The sequence below is a fragment of the Phocoena sinus genome, chromosome X (genome assembly GCF_008692025.1).
Source record: "Phocoena sinus isolate mPhoSin1 chromosome X, mPhoSin1.pri, whole genome shotgun sequence".
Taxonomy (NCBI): domain Eukaryota; kingdom Metazoa; phylum Chordata; class Mammalia; order Artiodactyla; family Phocoenidae; genus Phocoena; species Phocoena sinus.
Window position 1 is genome coordinate 22,327,215 of NC_045784.1, and position 17,727 is coordinate 22,344,941.

Here is a 17,727-nt window from a genome sequence, read left to right on the forward strand (position 1 = left end):
AGGAAACAGACCCCTCCTACACTGTTGGTGGGAACGTAAATTGGTACAGCCACTATGGAGAACAGTATGGAGGTTCCTTAAAACAGTAAAAATAGAGCTACCATATGATCCAGCAATCCCACTCCTGGGCATATATACAGAGAAAAACATGGTTTGAAAGGATACAAGCACCCCAATGTTCACTGCAGTGCTGTTTACAATAGCCAGGACATGGAAGCAACCTACACGGCCATCAACAGAAGAGTGGATAAAGAAGATGTGGTACACATATACAATGGAATATTACTCAGCCGTAAAAAAGAATGAAATAATGCCATTTGCAACAACACAGATGGACCTGGAGATTATCATACTGAGTGAAGTAAGTCAGACAGAGGAAAGACAAATACCATATGAGATAGCTTATATGTAGAATCTTAAAAAAATGATACAAGTGCACTTATTTACAAAACAGAAACAGACTCACAGACTTAGGTAATGAACTTATGGTTATTGGCAGGGAATGTTAAGGGGGAGGGACAAATTGGGAGTTTGGGATTGACATGTACACACTGCTATATTTAAATTAGATAATCAACAAGAACCTACTGTATAACACAGGGAACTCTGCTCAATAACCTAAATGGAAAAAGAACTTGAAAAAGAATAGATACAGGTATATGTATAACTGAATCACTTTGCTGTATACCTGAAACTAACACAACATTGTTAATCAACTATACTCCAATATAAAATAAATTTTTTTTAAAATTAGAGTATCAGGCCTTACACTTGTTGAGAGAATAAAAAAGCCTGTATGTGTGTTATATCTATCAATATGTACAGTATTAAAACTGAAACTGAGATATAGTTTAATAAACTGTTTAGAGCTGTGATGCCTCTGAGCTTTTACAAGTTAGCCTGCCACAGTTTTGTGGATGCTGGCAAAAGAGAAACGAGAAAGGAAATAACTCACATTAATAGTGGTCAGAGTACTGTAATTTTCTTTTACCAATTCTGAGCGCCACTTCCCACAGGGCAACATGAAGAGTGCCAGATGACATGAGCACATGCAATGTGAGTCATGTTACAGGAGAGGAACCTTGAGTTTAGGAGCCCGGTTTTTTTTTATAATGGACAGTAAGCATAACTGCTCTTTGCAATTGAGGAAGACATTCTCTCTGTCTCCCAGGCTGTTTGCTACATAAACATCCTTGAAAAAGGAGTCCAGAACAAAGGGAGTGAGTGCCTCCACTCACAAGAAAGTGCAGAAACATGACAGCCCCATAGGTAAATATCTTCCAACCCATTCATGTTAACATAGATAACTCACTTTATGAAAAATAACTTTTCTGAAACAAAATTAGTGAGAAGAGTGTTTTACAATTTGATTTACAATTTTGCAGATCTATTTAACACCTGGTTTAATAAAAGGAGCAATCTAGATGTCTGATAGTAGATGGCAAGTTAAATTAAGATACAATACTGGAAGTAAATAAATTCTTTTAAGACTAAGGTACATCTATATGTGTTGATATGACAAAACACTCAAAATATATCAAGTATACGTGTGTGTGTGTGTGTGTGTGTGTGTGTATAATGCATGGTTTGGAAACTAATGCACATATATGTGTATGTCTATGTGTCTACTTGTAAAGAAACAAAAGAATTACCAACGGTAGTATTTTTGTGGTTGAAGACCAGAAAAGGAGGGGATCTTTTTTTGTTTTTAGTTTAACCTTCTTTGCTTTGATTTCTGTTATAATGATCATGTAGAGTTTTTATAACTGAAAAATGCAAATCTGTTCCCTCATTGTCCAAATCCCTTCAGTGCATTTTCTTTGCCCATAAGATAAAGGCCTTACTCCTTATCCAAGGTCCACCATGATGCTGCTACCCCAATCTCTGCATCCTTGGCTGTACCACTTTCTGCCCCTGTGTTTTACTCCTCTTTCAGAACTACTTTTTAACTCCTTCCACTAGAATGCAAGCTCCACACAGGCAGGGACTATATCATCAATTGTAATACCGCCCCCCACCCCCAAAATAGTGCCTAGAACATAGAAGGTACTCAAATGTGTGTTGTGTGAACAAATTCATCGATTAATTAACTGTTCCAGTTCTCCATCAGTTTAATAGGGCAGGGCCTTCTTTTTAAATAGAACACTTTCCACTTTACTCCGTGTAACTGTTGCTTTCACATCTTAATGGCCTCAGCTTCAATATTTATGTTAGGAAGACTTCTTGACATTGCAAATCTGGCTAGGTCTGTCTGGCTTTATGCTCCTACAATATCCTCTATTTAACCCTCTTAACACTCAGCGCAGTGATAATCCTGTAATTACAACCCTGACTACCACCACCACCAATCCTTCCAGCTCACTCGGTACCCTCACTATCACTCCTTAACTACATCTAAACCTCTACTCTATTTATATTATATATTTCTGTACCCACCATCACACCCCTCATACTCATCCCTCAAGTAAGTGCACTTCCCCTCTTATCCAGCATAGTTTCCAGAGTCCTTCATTATAACAAATTCCTTACCATCACTAATTCACTTGCTCCTCAGTACTTCCACTGCACTTGCTTGGCAAAATGCTACACCCTGCACATGATCTCTTGACCCATTCGCACTTGGCTTTCTAAACAATTTTCTTCTTGAAAGAAGACACTCTTTCTCCTGTGTCATCAGTTATTTCTTCCCTAATATATAGGTATAGAAAACTTTACCAAAAGTTATCTATAGTTGCTGTCTCAACCTCCTCACCTTCTGTTCTTTCCCAAATCCATTCCATCAAGGCTTTTCTGTCTCTTCTACTTCACTGAAACTGTTGTTATCAAGGTCAACAACAATCTCCATGTTCCTAGTCCTCACTAAGCGACATTTCACCAAAATATTAACTCTTCCATTTCTGAAATACTTTCTCCTTTTGGCTTCTAAGAGCCTTTTCCTCCCCACTAACAGGCAGGTTCTTTGATTCTGCTACTGAATCTTCAAATGTTGGTTTGGTTGCTCCATGACTTGGTCTTGACCTCCCTTCTCATTCTTACCTACTCTCCCTTCTTAGATTATTTAACTCAGTCCCAAGACTTTAAATACCATTTCCCCAAATACATGTCTACAACCCTGACTTGTCCCTGGGCAAAACATTTGTATATCAAACTGTCTATTTACCGTTTACTACTTTAAAGGTTTTCTTTTTGATTTTCAAAAACTCTTTACTGTAACATATTCTTGATTACTGGAGCATACCCCAAGATCAACCTGCTGTCTGCACAATCCCTCCCCTTATCACTCAGCCAGAGGCACAACCATCCACCCAGTTGCTCAAGCGACAACATCTAGAAATTATTCGTGCTTCTCATCCCCTCACATTAGAAAGTTTTATTCATTCCACCTCCAAAATATATCCCCAATTTTTTCAGTTTTCTCCATCTTCTTTTCAGTTCAAATATACTATCATCTCTAGCCTGGAATAGAATGATTGATTGATAGTCTCTTGATTGTTTCACTCTTGCCTCTGGTAATTTCCATTAACTACATAGCACCCAAATCAATCCTCTTGCAAATACAAATAACATTATGTTACACCACAGAATCAAATTCTCTATGTTTCCCAGTATAATTAGAATATACTCCAAAATCTTTGCCCAGTCATATAAGGCTCTATATTATTCAGTCCTTATCTAAAATTCAGTCCTTATCTCTAAAATTATTTCTTCATACTCCCCCAATGCTTCCCACATGCCAGCCACACCTTGTTTCCATTTCTCTAGCATGCTAACCTTCTGATGTCTCAGCACAACCTCTATAGTTTCTATTTCCTGAAAATTCCATGGCTGATTCATTCTCGTTTTGAATTCTTATCTAAGCCAATTATGGTTTATGAAAGAAGAACCCAGATCACTGGGTTCCTAGCTAACCCAGTGATCTCTATCACAGTAGTGTTTTCTTCCTAACACTTATCCATGCCTGAAATTTCAGTTTCATTTTTTACTCTGCCTCCCCCACCATAAGTAAAGACTTTTTATGTCTTCTTCAGTATATTTTTTAGCACACACAACAATGCCTGACATACCAAATAAATGATGGATGTATCAATTCAATGATTGTTTTCCTGCTAGATCCTAAGGTCTATTTTGGCAGGATTGTTTCTCATTTGCTCAGAGCTGCATCCTCAAAACCTAACATAAACTTATGCACCTAGTGGGTGCTTAATAATATGTGTTGAATTGATACATAAATAAATGAAAAGTTTAAAGATGCGGCTCTTAACAAGATCTTGCCTTTGTTAATGCTTCAGTTTTATTTTGCCACCCCTGTACCAACATGCAGGCCATTATCCTGCTTAAAAAAAACAAAAAACAAACAAACAAACAAAACTTCAATAGAAGCTTTCTACTATTCTAGGAGAAGTTATAACTTTGACCATAGGTACAAGGCCTTCCATGAATCATGGCTTTTGATACATTTATAATTTTATTTCTTACAAAAACAGTTCCAGGAAATAATCTCTACCAGGAACGCTTTTCCTCCCTACTTCTCTCTTTCTCTCTCTACTTGCTTATCTCTTGATCTTTCTTTAAAAATTGTTAAAGTATACAGTAAATGATTTTATGCCTGGGTCCTTTATTAGAATATGAGTCCATATAGGGCAAGGACGATTTTACATGGCTTTAAAAAAAGGCATCTCCAGGATATGTTATATCAATGTAGATTTTATAGTACTTCACTGGTAAACTTCTATTATGCATCATAAATTGTTACTCGAAGACTTAATTTGTACTTCAAAATAAAAGACCTGTTTTTACTTATTAAATCATGACATTGCCACAAAGATCCAATCTTTATGTCTTCAGCAATTAGCATAAGGGCTGGCCTGAACTCAGTCTCTCGATAAGCACAGAAGAAAGGGAGAGAGGGAAAGAGAAAACAGAGAAGAATGAAATATTTTACGATCATCTGAAACATATTTTGCAATTATTTTTTATATCAGTCATCTTAGTACTCTCAACATTTTCTGACTTTTTCATGTTTTTCTTTTCTCCATTTCAATCCTGACTTCGGCAGATGCCCTCTTCTATTCTGTAAAATGTATCACTCCTCCTTTGAGGAACTCATTGATTTCTTAGTCTAAAGACCCAGTTCAAAGACTTGAGTCAAGATAGCAGAGAAGGAGGATGCAGAACTCGCCTCCGCCCAAGAACACATCAAAAAATACATCTACACGTCACACAATTCTCACTGAGAACTAAGTGAAGATTAGCAGAAAGACCCCTGTACAACCAAGGCTGTAAGAAAGATGCACACAGAATTGGGTAGGAAAGGAAGAGAAGTAATCAGGTTGGGACCTGTCCCCTGGGAGGGAAACTCAGAGGAGAAAGGGAGTTACATGGGCAGAAACCCTCCCTGGGTAGTGAGTGGTTTGAGCCACATATTAGGCACTCCAACCCTGGGGTCCTACAAAGGGAAGACAAGCCCCCTTGGCTGGACGGAGGGCTGGTGGGACTGCCAGGAGGGCTATAGGAAGTCTGGTCTCCACTTGTGAGGAGAACATGAATACTTAGTTGCTCCCAAAGCAGGGCAGAAAAGGTAGACTGAAGCCATTCAGGTGGCTGACTGGTTTTCCACAACCATATCGTCATGGAGCCCAGCCTGAACTGACCAAACGCTTTAGCAACACTTGCCTGATGTTGCTGCTCCACACTGGAGCCAGGGCTGCCACAACTGAGAAAAAAACTCAGTTGTGAGATGCTGAGGTGGGCTTAAACCCTAAGCTGCATCTGAGCAGGGAGAGGGCAGCCACTACTGGCAATTGTACAGGTGGCCCATCAGAGGCAGTCCAGATTCCTGACGTTAGCTAGACTGCCACAACCCAAGACCTGACCCTCATCAAACATTAACACCCACTCCTCTTGTTCCAGCACTAAACCCCTCTGGGGCGAGGCTGCCAATGTTGGGAGGGGGAAAGCACATGCATAAAGGGAACTGAGCCAGCTTGGACCTGAACATCAGGGCTTCTGCTCAAGCAATGTGGGTCCAGACCCCACCCCTGATAGGGCAGTGACAGCCACTGAGCAGAGGGGACGTACTAGCCCCTCCATCTCCTGCCCCACCTCCTAACAAGGTGACAGCTGCTAGCACACCCTTAGGAAAGACATGACTTCTGTTCACTTCAAATACATCTCTCACAAAACTGACCTAAAAGAAAAGTTAAAATGTCTTCTCTAAGTGGAAAAGAAAAGGCTATAACAAGAAGTAAATATCTCTAGGAAAGGAAAAATCCTACTGTTAAAGGCAAATATGCAATAAAGGCTGAGGATCCACCACTTAAATAAGCTAGCATGAAGGTTAAAAGAAAAAAAATTGTAAAATCAAGTATAACTAAAGTAATCAGTAAAGAGATAAACATAAAGATGTAAAATATGACATCAAAAACATACATACACTAATATGTATAAAATGGATAACTAATAAGAACCTGCTGTATAAAAAAATAAAATTCAAAAAAAAACCCCACAAAATGTGGAGGAAGGAAGTAAAAACGTAGGTCTTTTAGAATGCATTTGAACTTAAAGGACTACCTGTTTAAAACCAATATGTATAGGCCAACATATATGATGAATTCCATGGTAACCACAAATCAAAAACCTACAATAGATACACAGAAACAAGACAGAAAGGAACACAGACACATCACGAAAGAAAATCATTAAATCACTAGGGAGAAAAAAAAATCACTAGGGAGGAAACTAAAAGAAGAAAAAAACAGGGAAGAACTACAAAAACAACCAGAAAATAAGTAATAAAACAGCAATAAGTACACATCTATAAATAATTACTTTAAATGTCAAGGGACTAAATGCTCCAATCAAAAGACACAGGTTGGCTGATTGGATTAGAAAACAAGACCTACCTATATGCTGGTTACAAGAGACTCACTTCAGTGCTAAAGACACACACAGACTGAAAGTGAGGGGATGGAAAAAGATATTTCAAGCATATGGAAACAATAAGAAAGCTGGGGTAGCAATACTTGTATCAGACAAAATAGACTTTAAAATAAAGACTGTTACAAGAGACAAAGAAAGACAGTACATGATGATCACCCAATAAGAAGATATAACAATTGTAAATATATATACATCCACCATAGGAGCACCTCAATATAGAAGGCAAACGCCAACAGCCATAACAGGTCAAATCAACAGTAACACAGTAATAGTGGGGGACTTTAATACCCCACTTACATCAATGGACAGATACAGGCAGAAAATCAATAAGTAAACAGTGGCCTTAAATGACACGACAGACCAGTTGGACATAACAGATATCTACAGGACATTCCATCCAACAACAGCAGAATACACATTCTTTTCAAGTGCACATGGAATGTTTTCCAGGATAGATCATATGCTAGGCCACAAAACCAGTCCCAATAAATTTAAGATGATAGCAATTATATTAAGCATCCTTTTCTGACTACAACAGTATGAAACTAAAATCAATTACAGGAAGAAAAATAGGAAAAGCACAAACACATGGAGACTAAACAATATGCTTATAATAAAACCAATGGTTCAGTGAAGAAATCAAAGAGGAAACTGGAAAATACCTAGAGACAAATGAACATGAAAACACAACTTTCCAGAATTTATGGGGTGCAGCAAAACAGTTCTAAGAGGGAGTTTATAGCAATATAGGCCTACATAAGAAACAAGAAAAATCTCAAATAATGAAGCTAATCTACCACATAAAGGAATTAGGAAAAGAACAAATAAAGCCCAAAGTCAGCAGAAGGAAGGAAATAATAAAGATCAGAGAGGCAATAAATAAAATAGCAAAAAACCCCCAAAAACAACAACACAAAAAAGAAGATCAGTGCAACCAAGACCTGGTTTTTTGAAAAGATAAACAAAATGGATAAGCCTTTAGGCAGGCTCATCAAGAAGAAAAGAGAGAGGACCCGAATAGACAAGATAAGAAATGAAAGAGGAGAAATAACAACCAATACCACAGAGAATCGAAAAATCCTAAGAGAATACTATGACCAGTTATATGCCAACAACCTGGAAGAAATGGACAAATTTCTAGAAACATACAACCTGCCAAGACTAAATTAGGAAAGAACAGACAAAATAATAGCTAATACATGTCCTTCTCAAACTATTCTGAAAAATTAAAAGAGGATGGAACACTCCCAAATTCATATTATGAGGCCATTATTACCTTGACATCAAAACCAGACAAAGACACTACAAAAAAATTGCAGGCCTGTATTTCTAACGAATACAGATGCAACAATCCTCAACAAAATATTAGTAAATGGAATTCAATAATATATATAAAGGGTCACACACCATGATCAAGTGGAATTATCCAGTATCGCAAATCAGTCAATGTGAAGCACTACATTAACAAAAGGAAGTATAAAAATCACATGATCGGGCTTCCCTGGTGGCGCAGTGGTTGAGAGTCCGCCTGCCAATGCAGGGGACACAGGTTCGTGCCCTGGTCCAGGAGGATCCCGTGTGCCGCAGAGCGGCTGGGCCTGTGGGCCATGGCCGCTGGGCCTGCGCGCCCGGAGCCTGTGCTCCGCAACGGGAGAGGCCACCACGGTGAGAGGCCTGCGTACCGCAAAAAAAAAAAAAAAAAAAAATCACATGATCATCTTGATACACACAGGAAAAGCTTTTGACAAAACTCAACAATGAGGTAACAGAAAGAGAAAGCAAAAAATCAATACTGTTTAAAACCACATCAAAAAGAATAAAATACCTAGGAATAAACTTAACCAAGAAGGTGAAAGACCTATACTCTGAAAACTATAAAACACTGATTAAGAAATCTGAAAATGATACAAAGAAGTGGAAAGCTATCTCATGCTCTTGGATTGGAAGAATTAATACTCTTAAAAAGCACTCTACATGGTTAATGTAACCTCTATCAAAATACCCATGACATTTTTCACAGTTCTAGAAAATATGTTAAAATTTATATGGAACCACAAAAGATGCCGAATCGCCAAACCAATGCCCAGAAAAAAGAACAAAGCTGGAGGTATCTAGCTCCCTGACTTCAGACTATATACTACAAAGCCACAGTAATCATAACAGCATGGTACTGGCACAAAAACAGACAAATAGATCGTGGAACAGAATAGAGAGCCCAGAAATAAACCCATGCACTTAGGGTCAATTAAGGTACAACAAAGAAGGCAAGAATATACAATGGAGAAAAGACAGTCTCTTGAATCAGTGGTGCTGGGAAAACTGGACATCTACATGATTAGAAACATTTACTCACACTATATACAATATACAAAATAAACTCAAAATGGATTAAAGGCTTAAATGTAAGACCTGAAACCATGAAACTCCTAGAAGAGAACATGACACTCTGTGACATAAATCATAGCAATATTTTTTTTTGGATCTGTCTCCTAAGGCAAAAGAAAGAAAAGCAAATATAAATAAATGGGATGTAATTAAACTTAAAAGCTTTTACGCATCAAAGGAAACCACCGACAAAATGAAAAGACAGCCTACTGAATAGGATAAAATATTTTCAAATGATGTGACTGATAAGAGGTTAACATCCAAAATATATAAACAGCTCATACAATCCAATATCAAAAAAACAACCCGATTAAAAACTGGGCAGAAGACATGAATAGAAGATATACAGATGTTCGTCAGGCACATGAAAAAATTCTCAACATCACTAATCATCAGAGAAATGCAAATCAAAACCACAATGAGATATCACCTCACATCTGTCAGAATGGCTATCATCAAAAGGAACATAAGTAACAAATATTGCTGAGGATGTGGAGAAAAAGCAACCCTAGTACTCTATTCGTGGAACTGTAAATTGGTGCGGCCACTGTGGAAAACAGTATGGAGTTTCCTCAAAAAACTAAAAAAACTATCATGTGATCCAGCAATTTCACCTCTGGCTATATAGCTGAAGAAAACAAAAACACGAATTCAAAAAGATACATGCACCCCAATATTCATAGCGGCATTATTTACAATAGCCAGAAAATGTAAGCAGCCTAAATCACCACCAACAGAAGAATGGATAAAGATGGTGTGGTATGTGTATGTATGTAAGTACGCACACTCACACACACATATATACACAAAGGAAATTACTCAGCCATAAAAAAAGAATGAAATTCTGAAAACTGCCACTACATGAATGGACCTAGAGAGTGTTGTGCTTAGTGAAATAAGTCAGACAGAGAAGGACAAATACTGTATGTTATGACTTATATGTGGACTCTAAAACATAAAACGAATGAACGTATATAACAGAAACTGGATCAGATATAGATAACAAACTAGTGGTTACCAGTGGGGTGAGGGTAGGGGCGAGGGGCAAAATAGGGCTATGGAATTAAGAGACACAAACTATCATGTATAAACGATGAAGTACAGCCATTATTTTGTCATAACTTTAAATCTATAAAAATACTGAATCACTATGTTGGACACTTAAAACTAAGATTATGAATCAACTATACTTCAATAAAAAATAAAACATAAAGATCTAGTTCAGTCCCTCTTTCTATATTTGGCAGAATCAGAAATGGACCCACATTTATTCCCGACTAGTAGTCAGAACTTCTTCCATTGTTGCTGTTTATTTTATAGACAGGGAAAATCACATACACCATGTTTGGCTTTTGGCATACCCTCAGATCTATGCTATATCATAAATTTGACTCTGCTGTTTCTTTGTCATGGATATATCTAATCCTGATACAGCTTTAGTGTACAATCCATTAAGATTACTCTTGTTTCATGAAAAGATGCTCAACATCACTAATTTTTGGAGAAATGCAAATCAAAACTACAATGAGGTATCACCTCCCAGTGGTCAGAATGGCTATCATCAAAAAATCTACAAATAATACATGCTGGAGAGAGTGTGGAGAAAAGGGAACCCTCCTACATTGTTGTGGGAATGTAAATTGGTGCAGCCACTATGGAGAACAGTATGGAGATTCCTTAAAAAACTAAAAATAGAGTTATCATATGATCCAGCAATCCCACTCCTGGGCATATAGCTGGAGAAAACCATTATTCAAGAAGATACGTGCACCCCTATGTTCACAGCAGCACTATTTACGATAGCCAGGACATGGAAACAACCTAAATGTCCATCAATGGAGGAATGGATAAAGAAGATGTGGTACATATATACAATTGAATATTACTCAGCCATAAAAAGGAGCAAAATTGTGCCATTTGCAGAGACATGGATGGACCTAGAGAGTGTCATAAAGACTGAAGTCAGAAAGAGAAAAACATGTATCGTATAATATCACTTATATATGGAATCTAGAAAAATGGTACAGACGAACTTATTTGCAGAGGAGAAATAGAGTCACATATGTAGAGAACAAAGGTAAGGATACCAAGGGGGAAAGGGTGGGGTGGGATGAATTGGGAGATTGGGATTGACATATATACACTACTATGTATAAAATAGATAACTAATGAGAACCTACTGTATAGCACGGGGAACTCTACTCAGTGTTCTGTGGTGACCTGAATGGGAAGGAAATCCAAAAAAGGGGGTATATGTATACGTATAGCTGATTCACTTTGCCGTACAGCAGCAGATACTAACACAACATTCTAAAGCAAATATACTCCCGTAAACATGAATTAAAAAAAGATTATATGTGTTTGATTATTAAATTATATGTATGTACTCAATGAGAAGATACTACAGGAAAAATTCAAAAATTTCCAAGATAACAAATGGCATATAGCCCACTTATTTTTAATATTCACATACTGTGTCTAAGATTTAGAGTCTGAGCTCTGCTCTTTTTATACTTTGTTGAGTTCACCTCTACTGAATATAGCAGGGAACTATCCAGTAGCAATTATCAGAGCAGAAACTCTGTACTATTTAAAAAAATCCAATAATATAACAGGATATTGGAAGGGGTGATCAACTCATGTGAAATACACAGAGAATGCTTTCCTTTCTTATTCTAGTAAACTCACAACCCACCCAATGAATGCCTTTATGATCACGTGGGAATTGGCCTGGAGGCAATAAAAACAGAAAAGGGAACAAAGATTTTAGTCTTATTTACATGGCAGAAAATAATCAGCTATGTAAATGTGGAGTATCCATATTACATGTAAAAGTTTGCTCATGAAACCAGGTTTTGAAAGTGTAGTTCATAGAGTACCACTCACATAAACTAGATCATGGGCAATACTGTAGTTAGTTCTCAATAAATGAATAATATTTCAACTTTCTTGGTGAAATGAAGAATACAAACAAATAAATAAATGATGTTAAGGCTTGATCAAGTGCTAAAGTAAAGGGTTCAGGCAGTAGATACCCAGGAAATTTGAGCAGAAATCACTGAACTTTAGAAGAAAAGTAGAGGAATGAATTATTCCTTAGGTCAATCAATGATTCAGCAGGTATCTCTTGAGCCTCTACTATATGCAAAGCATTGCCCTAAACACACAATTTGAACCTGTGAGCAGGAGTGAGGCGACAGTACCTCTGGTTAGTCTACCACCCCCCCACCCATTCTTTCATACTCTGCAAGTCTCAGTAAGACAACATTTTCTCCCAGCCAGTTAAATATTTGTCATTATGTTGATAAAGTAGCCTTTAACTGGTCTCCCCACCATCAATCTATCTCCAGAGGAAACAGGTTTTAGTACACAGAATAATGGCCTTCCCCCCAAAGATGTTCACATCTTAATCCCACAACCTATGAATTATTATACTACATGGCAAGGGGGAATTAAGGTTGCTAACTGGCTGTCCTTCAAATAAAGAGATCATTCGGGATCATCTGAGTGGGTCTCATGTAGCCACAAGGGTCATTATAAATGGGGATGAAAGAGGCAGAAGAGTCAGAATCAGAGAGATGGCATTGTGAGCAAGTCTTGATTTGCCATTGTTGGCTTTGAAGATGTAAGGGAGCCACAAGCCAAGGAATGTGACTTGCCACTAGAAGCTGGAAAAGGCAAAAAAATGGATTCTCCCTTAGAACCTCTAGAAAGGAGCACAGTCCTGCCTACCTTGATTTTAGCTAATGAGATCCATTTCAGACTTTTGACCACCAAAACTGTAAAATAACAAATTTGTTGTTTCAAGCACCTGAGAGTGTGGCAATTTGTTACAGCAGCAGTAGGAAACTAACACATTCTTCACAAGGTCCTTTTCGAACCACATCCCTTAGAATTGCATTTTTCACAGAACTAGAACAAAAATCTTAAAATTTTAAGTAGACACAAAAGACCCTGAATAGCCAAAGCAATATTGAGAGAGAAAAACGGAGCTGGAGAAATTAGGCTCCCTGACTTCAGACTATACTACAAAGCTATAGTCATCAAGACAGTATAGTACTGGCACAAAAATGGAAATACAGATCAATGGAACAGGATAGAAAGCCCAGAAATAAACCCACGGGGACTTCCCTGGTGGTCTGATGGTTAAGATTCTGCACTTCCACTGCAAAGGGTGCGGGTTCGAACACTGGTCGGGGAACTAAGATCCCACATGCCATGAGGTGCAGCCAAAAAAATTTTAAAAAAAACAACCCACACACCTATGGTCAATTCATCTATGACAAAGGAGGTAAGACTATACAATGGAGGAAAGTCAGTCTCTTCAATAAATGGTGCTGGAAAAACTGAACAGCTACATGTAAAAAAAATGAAATCAGAACATTCTTTAACAGCACACACAAAAATAAACTCAAAATGGATTAAAGACCTAAATTAAGACCGTACACTATAAAACTCTTAGAGGAAAAGATAGGCAGAACACACTCTGACATAAATCGCACCAATATTTTTTTGACCCCTCTCCCAGAGTAATGGAAAACAAAAATAAACAAATGGGACCTAATTAAACTCAAAAGCTTTTTTGCATAGCAAAGGAAACCATTAACAAAATGAAATGACAACCTGCAGAATGGGAGAAAATACTGCAAATGATGCAAGCAACGTGGGATTAGTCTCCAAAATTTACATCATGCAGCTTAATATCATAAAAACAAACAACCCAATCAAAAAATCGGAAGACGACCTACATAGACACGTCTCCAAAGAAGATATACAGATGGCCAAGAGGCACATGAAAAGATGCTCAACATCACTAAATTATTAGAGAAATGCAAGTCAAAACTACAATGAGATATCCCCTCACACCAGTCAGAATGGCCATCATCAAAAACTCTACAAACAATAAATGCTGGAGAGGGTGTACAGAAAAGGGAACCCTCCTACACTGTTGGTGGAATGTAAATTGGTAGAGCCACTGTGGAGAACACTATGGCGGCTCCTTATAAAACTAAAAACAGAGCTACCATATGATCCTGTACTCCCACTCATGGGCATATATCCAGAGAAAAACATGGTCCAAAAGGATACATGCACCCCAAAGTTCATTTCAGCACTGTTTACAATAGCCAAGACATGGAAGCAACCTAAATGTCCATCAACAGGAATAAAGAAGATGTGGTACATATATACAATGGAATATTACCCAGCCATTAAAAAGAATGAAATAAATAATGCCATTTGCAGCAACATGGATGGACCTAGAGATTGTCATACTGAGTGAAGTAAGTCAGACAGAGAAAGACAAATATCCTATGATATTGCCTACATATGTAATCTAAAAACAACTGATACAAATGAACTATTTACAAAACAGAAACAGACTCACAGACTTAGAGAACGAACTTATGGTTACCAGAGGGAAAGGGTGGGGGGAGGGATAGATTGAGAGTTTGGGATTGACATGTACACACTGCTATATTTAAAATAGATAACCAACAAGGACCTACTGTATAGCACAGGGAACTCTGCTCAATCTTCTGTAATAACCTAAATGGGAAAAGAACTTGAAAAAGAATAGATACATGTATATGTATAACTGAATCACTTTGCTGTACATCTGAAACTAACACAAATTGTTAACTATATTCCAATATAAAATAAAAAGTTTTAAAAAAAGAATTGAGCCCTTATATAGCCTGTGACTTAGCCACACGGAATTACTTGGGAGTTCCAAGAACATCTCAAACTCTTTTCCACTCTAGTGCTTTTGCACATGGGTCTCCTGTCTAGAATGACTTTCTCTGCCTTCTTTTATCTTCTTTAATTTTTGTTTTATATTGTTGATATTATTATCACTTTGTTTTTTACTTTTTTTCCTATTAGCATGGATTGTACTTTTTCCAGTTTTTTTTCTTTCTGGAAAATTTGATAATTATAAAGAATAAAAAAAAAAATCTCACCAACCTAATATATCTAGAACTTTTTATTTTGGTCTATATAATTCTAGTTATTTATATTACACAACATCATAATTTAAACTATTATAAATTACTGTGAATGTTATTTTATATTTCACCACTTCTAATAATATTGTAAGATTTTCCTCATTATTATGCTTTGATAATCTAATTGTTGCTCAGTATTCATTGCAATTATAATTAACAATTTAATTGATCAATTTCCTACCATTATTGTATATTTTACTGACCTCATGTAGTAAAACTTTCTGCAATGATCATCCTTATGGTTACATCTTAGAACATTTTTTTTTTTTTGGCTGCGCTGGGTCTTCATTGCTGCATGTGGGCTTTCTCTAGTTGCGGCGAGTGGGGGCTACTCTTCCTTGCGGTGCGTGGGCTTCTCATTGCGGTGGCTTGTCTTGTGGCACAGCAGGGCTCTAGGTGCATGGGCTTCAGTAGTTGTGGCATGCAGGCTCAGTAGTTGTGGCACACGGGCCCTAGAGCACATGGGCTTCAGTAGTTGTGGCATGCGGGCTCAGTAGTTGTGGCTCATGGGCTCTAGAGCACAGGCTCAGTAGTTGTGGTGCATGGGCTTAGTTGCTCTGCGGCATGTGGGGTCTTCCTACACCAGGGATCGAGCACATGTCCACTGCCTTGGCAGGTGGATTCTTAACCACTGTGCCACAAGGGGAGTCCTTAGAATATTTCTGATGATTTCCATAGGATAACTTCCCAAAGTTAAATAGCTGAGTTAGTCTCTGAGCAGTTTTGATATGTTTTAGAAAGCAGTTTGATGGAAAGGTTGTACTTTACTCTTTCTCGGTGGTAATATACAAGTGCCAACACACTGTCATTACAGTACAAATAAATGAACAAAAAATTTTGGTCAGTGGCGTTGCATTGTTGCTTTAATTTACTTTTCTTGGACACTTTGTGAATTTGCATGTTTATTAATGTTTCTTATTTATTTTTCATTATAAAGGTCCTAGTTCATGTCCTTTTATTAGTTTTAAGTGTTTTTATATAACAATATTATGACCTACTTTGCTGTATAATTGGAGAGTATTTTTCCCAATGTATCTATTTTTGCTCACGTTTATTTTTAAGATAAAGACATTTTAAGTCTTTACATAGTCACGTATACTAGTTAAAAAAATATATTTATAAGGGCCTTCATTGACCAGGGATCAAATTATTATTTACCCACACGTTATTATAATTATTTAGTGTGTGTGGTTTTCAACTGCATTTCTGTATTTAATCTACTTGGGATTGATACTGTTGTACAGGTGAACCTATATACTAATTTTATATTTCCAAAAAGAATAATTTATCCAAGACTTACTTATTAAATGACCATTCTTGATCAAATAGTAAGTGCTTAGATAAAGCTTCGTCTGTTTTTGGATTGTCTCAGTTTTTTAAGGATGTCTGTATTCCTGCACATATACACAGTATTATAAAAATTGTCATTTTTAAAATGCATTCCAATACTAGGCACTGGAAATTACCTTATTCTTTCCTCTTAATTTTTTTGTTCATTCTTCAAAAAAAAACTTTGGAATCATCCTGTCAAGTTAAAGAAAAAATCCTAATGGATCCAAAATACATTTATAATTTAAGCAAAGGAGAATTTATGTGATTCTTTTACATCTAGGAAGAGATTCTCTTTCCACTCACGTATCTCTTTTGTTTATAATTTTTTTAAATAGTTTATTTTCCCTAGAGTTCAATTTTTTTTATTATTATTTAATTTATTATTGGCTGTGTTGGGTCTTCGTTGCTGTGCACGGGCTTTCTCTAGTTGTGGCAAGTGGGGGCTACTCTTTTTTTTTTTTTTTTTTTTTTTTTTTAAAATTTATTTATTTATTTTTGGCTGTGTTGGGTCTTCGTTTCTGTGAGAGGGCTTTCTCTAGTTGTGGCAAGCAGGGGCCACTCTTCATCACAGTGCGGGGGCCTCTCACTGTTGTGGCCTCTCGTTGCGGAGCACAGGCTCCAGACGCACAGGCTCAGTAGTTGTGGCTCACGGGCCCAGCTGCTCCGCGGCATGTGGGATCTTCCCAGACCAGGGCTTGAACCCGTGTCCCCTGCATTGGCAGGCAGATTCTCAACCACTGCGCCACCAGGGAAGCCCGGGGGCTACTCTTCATTGCAGTTCATGGGCTTCTCATTGCGGTGGCTTCTCTTGTTGCAGAGCATGGGCTCTAGGTGCAAGGGTTTCGTTGTGCTGTGTTGTGTTGTGTTGTGGCATGCAGGCTCAGTAGTTGTGGCTCACAGGCTCTGGAGCACAGGCTCAGTAGTTGTGGCGCGTGGGCTTAGTTTCTCCGCGGCATGTGGGATCTTCTCAGACCAGGGCTCGAATCCATGCCCCCTGCATTGGCAGGCGGATCCTTAACCACTGCACCACCAGGGAAGTCTCGTATCTCTTTTACCTTTTAGTAAT

The 17,727-nt window shown here is 37.7% G+C and overlaps 1 long non-coding RNA gene across 2 annotated transcripts in view; it reads right to left on the minus strand.

The window, feature by feature from the left end:
• Positions 1–17,727, minus strand: part of LOC116746955 — a 113,767-nt gene that overhangs the window by 66,759 nt on the left and 29,281 nt on the right. The gene's annotated exons all lie outside the window — the stretch shown is intronic.